This window comes from Ictidomys tridecemlineatus, chromosome 12 (genome assembly GCF_052094955.1).
Source record: "Ictidomys tridecemlineatus isolate mIctTri1 chromosome 12, mIctTri1.hap1, whole genome shotgun sequence".
Classification (NCBI taxonomy): domain Eukaryota; kingdom Metazoa; phylum Chordata; class Mammalia; order Rodentia; family Sciuridae; genus Ictidomys; species Ictidomys tridecemlineatus.
In genome coordinates this window covers 68,336,572-68,344,887 of record NC_135488.1, presented here as the reverse complement: position 1 = coordinate 68,344,887, position 8,316 = coordinate 68,336,572, and the positions used below count along the sequence as shown (strand labels likewise).

The following is an 8,316-nucleotide window of genomic DNA, read 5'->3' as shown; positions in this document are numbered from 1 at the left end:
TGTATGGTGCTGGGGTTTGAACCCAGGGCCTTGTGCATGTGAGGCAAGCACTGTACCAACTGAGCTATATCACCAGCCCCAAATTTGCAGTTTTAATATGATTGGTGGTTATTTTTTTTTTTAAAAGCCTTTAATTTTCTAGTCACAAGTAAGTATAGTCAGTTTTCTTTTGGAGAATAGAAAGCTCTGTATTTTCAACTTGAAATAAAATAGAATGATGAGTTGGGGAATCATTTGATCGAGTGAAACCAAGCAGGTTTCAGAGACAGATTCTTACCTGAGTTCGTGATATAGAACTTCATCTTTCTTTCTTTTTTCTTTTTTTTTAAAGAGAGAGTGAGAGAGGAGAGAGAGAGAGAGAATTTTTAATATTTATTTTTTAGTTCTCGGCGGACACAACATCTTTGTTGGTATGTGGTGCTGAGGATCGAACCCGGGCCGCACACATGCCAGGTGAGTGCGCTACCGCTTGAGCCACATCCCCAGCCCCAGAACTTCATCTTTCTGAGCGGTGAGCTATCCATCTGTTAAAAAGGGGACCTGGGGGAGAATTAAAGACCGTTTGTAAAGTAGCAGCCAAGGCCTGAGAGAGGCCATCAAAAGAGGATCCCTTCTCGCCCTCTCTGGAGGGTGGGGTTGTCTTGGAGCAGGGGAAGGATGAGCTTCAGACCCCCCAGGGACTTCTTAAGTCTTCAGAGAGCCCTGCTTGAGGGTGACAGCGCAGCTACTGCCTTTTCTGGGCTGAGCTTTGGGATTTGCTGCTGGTGGGGACAGGAATGGAGACAAGGAAAGCAGTAGTTGTCGGGAGAAGAAGCTGTTGAGCTTGATCTTGCACAACATCCCTGTGATATCGAGTCTTGGGCTTTCAGCACCCAGTGCCTTAATAAGAGAGGGGGTGGGAGTCACAGCCGGATGCAGGGAGGCAGAAGAAGGATGCTGTGCCAACAGTAGGAAGGCTCTAGGAAAGTCCCCCTGTCCCCAGATGCCCCGAAATGCTGCTTCTCCTGCATGTGAATCCAAAATATTGGAAACACTACAGCACGTTTGTTCTCTCTCTCTCTCGAATTCTTATTTGTTTCATTTTTGTGTCCCTTTGACATATCTAGGTGGTTCCCCTTGAAACAGTGCTGTGTCAGGAACTCATTTGGAGAGATTTGGCCCCCTTATGACCTTGTTTGATCTTATTTTATTTATTTATTTTTGTGATACTGGGGATGGAACCCAGCCGAGCTCTACCACTGTGCTCCATCTCCAGCCCTTTAAAAATAAAATTTCTTTTGAGATGGGGTCTTTTAAAATCACCCAGATTGGCCTTGAACTTGAGATTGCCTCCCCAAAAAGCTGGGGGCAACAAGCGTGCACCAGGGCACCTGGCTGGTTGACATTGTTTGAATCACTTTATCTGAGTCTCTTGATAGTGAAGTATTTATGTAATTAATCCCACCTCACACATCAGTCCTTCTGATTGTAAGGGATTGTTAGCAACAGGATGCTGTCTTCTGGAGGGACCACCTTCAGCATGCAGCATTACTAGGGTGCTAAGGGTGGGGTGAGGGTTGTTTGGATGCTGAAGACAAGCTTGACTCACTTCTCAGGCAGGCCTGAGCTCACTATGGGCGCCTTTAGGAGAAAGGGCCAAGGAATATTGCCCATTGTTTGAGAAAGTGTCTTACTGATTTTAGACTCAAGCTGATGCAAGTAAAGCCATCTTGCCTGGACTGTCCTGTGAATCCTTGGGTAGGACCCATAGGGATGAAAAAAAAGTATAATAAAGATGATTTTTCTATCTTCGTTGGTTTTGGATCTCTATTGGTTCCAGTGCAGGAACTGGAGTCAGGAGTTTGGGTTTTAGCCAAGCACAGTGGCACATGCCTGTGATCCCAGTGGCTGGGGAGGCTGAGGCAGGAGATCGTGTGAGTTCAAAGCCAGCCTCAGCAACAGTGAGGCACTAAGCAACTCAGTGAGACCCTGTCTCTAAATAAAATACAAAAAAAGGGATGGGGATGTGGTCCAGAGGTTAAGTTGCCCTGAGTTCAATTCCTGGTACCAAAAAAAAAAAAAAAAGAGTTTGGCTTTTTGGCTTACCACTGATTAGCTAGAAGATCTTGAGATCTCTGGGTGTATGAATCAGCTTTTTGTTACGATAATGCATACCTGAGATAATCAGTTTATAAAGAGAAAAGGTTTATTTTGATACAAATATTCAGAGGTTTCAGCTCTGTTGCTTTTTGACCTGTGTGGTGAGAGCACGTGGCAGAGCAAAAGTATTCACCTAGGGCCACCATGCCAAAGAGAAAGAGAGAGGACATTGGGGTCCCCTTCAAGAGTGTGTCTCTGACGACCTAAAGACCTCCCACTAGGCTCCACTCCTAAAACCTCTTCTACAATAGCAGCATCCTGCGGAGCAAGCCTTTACCACGTGGATCTTTGTGGGGGACACTTAAGATGAGCTGGTAGCACAGAGCTTTACTTTCTTCTGAGAGAGAGGACACCATGTACTAGGGATTGTGAAGCCATAGCCCCCTATGAGATGGCGTTTGGAGATGGAGCCTTTGGGTCTATAATTAGACTTTGGTGCAGTCATGAGAGAGGGCTTTTCATGGTGTTGGCAGAGGGGGTGTCAGAAGACCCTCCCACCCCGGCTGTGTGACAATGAGAAGGAAGCCATCTGCAACACAGGAAGAGTGCCCTCACCTGGAACCAAATCTGACAGCCCCTTGACTTTGAATTTTCACACTCCAGAACCGTGAGGAATAAATGGTATTAAGCTCAAGCCGACCAAGACTCCGCATTCACTCACTCACTTATGAATTGGGTGTCTTCCGAGTGCTGCTTGTATGTTCTAGGCATTGTTCTCAGAAGTGAGGATATGATGATGAGCCACGCAGACAAGGCTCTCATGTCCCTGTCATTCAGTGGAGAAGACAGAAAACAAAGTAAATTAAGGAGACACTTTTGGGTTGTGGTAATGGCCTTGAACTCACTGTGGGCCTATGGGTGGGCGAAGCAGATTGCAATCAGGGAATGTTTGTGGTGCTCCACCCATCACTCCCTCTCATCACCGTTTCTGCTCATCACCATCTTTGGAAATATCTTTTTCACCTCTGTCCTGCTTCCCAGGGGCAGTGTGGGGGAAGCCATGGAGACAGCATGTCTTCCTTTCTTGGATACTCTATTTTCTTGTGTGGTCCCATTTCTGAGATCCCCGGCTCAGGTAGCGCGTCTCTCCCACACTCTTGGTTTAGGGGTGTGGAACCTGCATTCTGGGCTCTTCTGAGGGTGGTGGGCTGCTGTTGCAGTGACTGTTTCTAAGACAGAGCTGTCAGTCCCAGGGGGTCTCTCCTGAGTCACTTCTTTCTCCTGGAATGTAGGAGCAGATCTGACCCCTCTGCCGCTGACCTTCAAGGAAGCCTGAGTACACAGGTTTCAAGCCTTCCCAAGAAACCCAAAGCCAGAGTGCCACGGGCCTCCTTGGAATGGAAGTACTGGCCATAGCCCTGAGTCTCCCTCTTACCTCTTCTTGCCCCTCACGGACTGATCTAGGGTACAGGGGAAACTGGCATCAGGGCAGGGGTGGGGCTGGTGTTCCGTTCCCCATTTCTTTTTGGTTGTTTAAATTTTCAAATTTCTCTGCTGTTTGGATCCTGATGCTAGATTCAAAGGCCAGACTTACAAGGTCAGGGGAATCAAAGACGGCCAATGACTCACACACTTTCATGTTTCTCGGCCCTGGTCTGTTGGCAGTTTCTGGACCAACTTGTAACCACTTTCTTGGAGCCAGTGCAGGTAAAGGAAAGGTGCTTAGCAAACAGGGAAGGGGTGGGCGGCCTGCCTGAGCCTGAGCCCGAGCCTGGGCCTGTGATGTGGTCAGGCTGCTGTGCACCCAGCTCAGCAGGCCCCACCAGCCCTGGGCAGACAGGCCAGGGCACACACTGCGCGGTGCCCGCCGGCGCCTGGAGGAGCTCCCGGGGTCCCCTGCAGGGTGGGGCTGGCTGGGGTGTCTGCTCCCAGGACAGCCAGCTGTGTGTGTGTGTGTGTGTGTGTGTGTGTGTGTGTGTGTGCAAGTGCGCACATGCACGCGCCTGTGTGTGCTTGTGCACATGCTCTGTGAGGCAGGGAGGAAGGGAGCACAGCAGGGTGTGTTAGTAAGACTCCTGTAGAAGTGCAATCAGCTCTGAGACTGCATGTGTACCTTTCAGGTTGGCAAGGAGAGGAGAGCTGTATTTCTTCTGTTACCTTCCTCCTCTAATCTCAAAGGTCATGAACCATAAGTGGGCCATGAAACCATGTTAGTGGGTTACAAACAACATAGAACAAGAAGGAGAAAAGATCTTACTAGATTAATGTTAAAATTTTAGGTGCCATAATGACATTGTGGTTGTGTAAGAGAATGTCCTTATTCTTAGGAGTTGCATGATGAACTATTTCCCTGGCAAGTAGCATAAAGCGCGTCATTGACTTTCAAATAGTTCAACCAAAAAAAACGGTGCCTCTGTGTGTCCTTGCATGTGTATTGACAGAAAGATGAAGTAACATGGCAGAATGTTAACCACGGGTAGGTAAAGGTCAGTGGTTCTCAGTGGGGGATGATTTTACCCACCAGGGGACATTTGGCAATGTCTGGAGACATTTTTTGGCTTGTAACAACTGGTCTGTGTTTGGGGTACTCATGGTATCTTGTGCGTAAAGGCCAGAGATTCTTACAACACACAGAAAAAATCCTTACGTCAAAGAATTATTGGATCCAAACTATCAACAGTGCCGAGATTGAAAAATCCTGCTCATATCATTCTTGCAACTGTTCTGTAGGTTTGAAAAATTTCAGAAGTAAATAAAGGAAACAAAGTAGACTCATAAGAGAATTGGAAGTCCCAAAGTGCATCACATACTGCCATAATAAAGGTAATTATTATTTGGTGAACTTATTTTGCTTCAGTCCTGTAGCTGTGTTTATTTGTATTGTCTTGCAATAGGAAAGTATTTCTTATGAGAGTTGTGCTCAAAACACTGAAAAAATCAGCTTAATCTGTACTGGTATTGCAGAGACAGAGAAGCCTGTCAAACATCACCCACTTTCAACTCATCCACAATGGTATTATAATCTTATTTTGTACTTATAATGTGCCGGGCACTGTGCTAAGCAGTTTACAAGCATTTTCTTATTTAATCTTGACAAGAATCCTAGTGAAGGAGGCGAAATAGTGCACTCCTGTAATCCCAGAGGCTCGGGAGGCTGAGACAGGAGGATTGTGAGTTCAAAGCCAACCTCAGCAAAAGTGATGCGCCAAGCAACTCAGTGAGACCCTGTCTCTAAGTGAAATACAAAATAGGACTGAGGATGTGGTTCAGTGGTTGAGTGCCCCTGAGTTCAATCCTCAGTACCTTCCACCTGCCACCCTCAAATAAAAGAACCCCTGTGAAGTGGGTATTATTCCTATCCTCATTCTACCAACTGAAGCTTAGAGATGTTAAATTGATGGCCCAAGGGCACACAAAATAGAGACTGAGGTCCCTCGCACTCCAAAATCCAAGCTCTTAATTATTATGCCATTCTGTCTCTAACCTTCTCAGAGCTCCCAAACTCAACATTGCCTGCTCTGGAAACGAGAAGAACCCAGTTCCCCCCAAGGATGGATTGTGCCTGTCAGCAAGCAGCCGAGAGCTTTGCCTTCTGGGAATCTCCCATCCGGAGGCAGCATCTGGGCCTTGAACAAAGATGGGATTCATCTTGGGCTGGTGAAAATTTGGTCAGAAAAGAATCTGTAGGGCTTGAATGGCAAAATGGCCACAAGGGATCATGAAACTATTGAACTCGAATTCCAAATTGAGGGGGCTGGGGTGGTGGCTCAGTGATACAGCACTTGCCTGGCATGTGTGGGGTACTGGGTTCGATTCTCACCGCTGCCTATAAATAAATAAATTAAATCAAGGTTCATTAACAACTAAAAAAAAATTTTTTTTTTTTTTAAATTCCAAATTGACTGAGTCAAACCTGAACACAGATTTCTCCAAAGCTCAGCATGCTGAGTTTGAAGGGTAGCAATGAGATCCTTCTCCTTGGATGATATCTAGGTGTTAATGAAACATCAGGGAGTCAACTGTGGTCATTAATGGTGGCCCCAGCCCTGTGTGGTCAGTGCATAGATGCCCAGGCCCCTGTAAGTGAGGGCTCTGTGGTTCAGTGGGGCCCTGAGTCATTGCCTACAGGTCACTTTGCATAGAGAGCTCTGATCTTGGCCAACTATTTGTTAAAAACATTCTCATCTCTGGTGTTTGGGAGGCAAGTACCTAGGAAGAGCTGTGTCTTCCCACCTTGTTCTTTAATCTGGCAGGCAGCTCACAGGCTGGGCCAAGGGGATTGGAGGGAACTCTGCCATTTTCACACGGATGATGAGATCTTATGTTTCCCTTTAGCCCCAAGAACAATCTAGAGTGGGCCATGTGGACCTTAGGGGCGCAAGTGGACGAGAGACCTTTCTCTTCCAGAAGGAAGACCTGGGACCGGTCCAGGCAAGCCTTTTAACTTTGTCTGGTGTCCATGCTGCCCATTTGCCAGGCTTTAGGCTCTGGGGGACACTGGTGCTGTAACCATTGGAGGTGAGATAAAAGGGGTCTCCTGAGTGTCAGCGTTTCTCTCTCTGGCACCCCTGGGGGCCCTCTGTCCAGGTAGGGTTCTGTTGGGGTGGGCCACTGCGGTCAATCCAGAATGTGAGGGTTTTGCCCAAACAGAGAGTCAGCATCCATCTACTTACATTTTATCAACTTTACAGCTTCCCACTTTTATTATGAAATGCCCTGTACCTGTCATACAGGAGGGTCCTCAGCCACCGACACTGCTTCCACGGAGCTCTTGAGAGAGAGACTGAGTCGTCACATGGTTTTGTTTTCTAGGTGGGGAAAAGCCTCGTGTGGGATTCTCCCTCCACATTTTCTTTTTATTGTGGTAAAATATACATAACAACAAAATGGACCTTGTTAGACACTTAAGAAGTGGACATTTCAGTGACCTTAAGGACATTTACACCCTGGTACAGCCATCACTACCATTTGTCTCTAGAACTTTGCCTAATCTTCCTCAACTGTTTCCCCATTAAAAAAAAAAAAAAGTGAGCTATAACTCACATATCATCAGACACCCGTTTTCTAGTGCACGATTCAGTGGTTTTGGGTTTACTTACAGGTTGGGTGTGGCCATCGCTGCCACCTAATTGTAGAACATTTTTGGCTTCTATCACTGTATTCACTCTGGTTTCCCCACAGCACCATCTTCTTTGCTATCAGATGATGTGGCTGTTCCTTTATTTTTTAAAATTAGTTATTTATATATTTATTTATATGTGGTGCTGAGGATCAAACCCAGTGTCTCACGCATGCTAGGCAAGCGCTGTGCCACTGAGCTGCCACCGTAACCCAGTTGTTCTTAAAAGCAGACCCTACTGTTGTCCTTCAGTTTTTCTCCTAAATAACCAACACCCATTGTGCAAGTTTAGGTGCTGACACTTTCCTGGCTGTGTCCTGTGGTGTCAGGCATCGATGACTATGGTTTGACCACCCACCTACCCAGCTGGCAATGACGGCATGACACATACTGACTTAGACGTGTGAAAATGTAAAAAATGTGTGTCTTAACATTGGCGGACTCAGCGGGGTGCCGTGGCGCATGCCTGTAATGCCAGTGACTCAGGAGGCTGAGGCAGGAGGTTCACTGGTTTGAGGTCAGCCTCAGCAACTTAGCAAGACCCTGTCTCAAAATAAACAGGGCTGGAGGAAGTAACTCAGTGGTAAGTGCTTCTGAATGTAACCCCCAGTTCCAAAAAATAAAGAAAGAAAGAAAATCAGTGAACTCAGGAGTTATCATTCTAGCTCCAACCCCAAAGTTGCTACACCTCCCATGACTCACCCCTTACTCAGGTCTCATCATTTGCACCACTCTGAACCCTATCGTGCTTTGGACAGAACCCCATTCACTGTCCCTACAATGGTGTCAGCATTATTTACAATTGTTCCATACTGTACATTATCTATATTGCCCCCCTCCGCTCACCAGGAACCCCTACTTGGGAAAGAAGTGGGAACCCACTATTCGTCTTTGTGTTTGCTGTGCCTAGTATGGTGTAAGGAATCAAATAGGTGCTTAATAGAGATATTTATTGACTCAGCAAGGATCAGAAGAGCCCACAAATGACAGCGGATTGGGGTGGGGGGACAAGTTTACACAACACTTCCTGGGTGTCAATCTCCTTCCAGCGCACTTTACTGGTAAAACGAAAGAACGCTACTTAGGTAATCAGGTAACATCCAATTTAAAATGTAACC

The 8,316-nt window shown here is 46.6% G+C and overlaps 1 long non-coding RNA gene across 1 annotated transcript; it reads left to right on the top strand.

The window, feature by feature from the left end:
* The first annotated feature begins 3,664 nt into the window (after positions 1-3,664).
* LOC144369596 (uncharacterized) lies at positions 3,665-5,947 on the top strand. The gene is made up of 3 exons (XR_013429378.1): positions 3,665-3,786; positions 4,810-4,902; positions 5,572-5,947. It is a non-coding gene; the product is annotated as an uncharacterized LOC144369596 (long non-coding RNA).
* Positions 5,948-8,316: the final 2,369 nt, after the last annotated feature.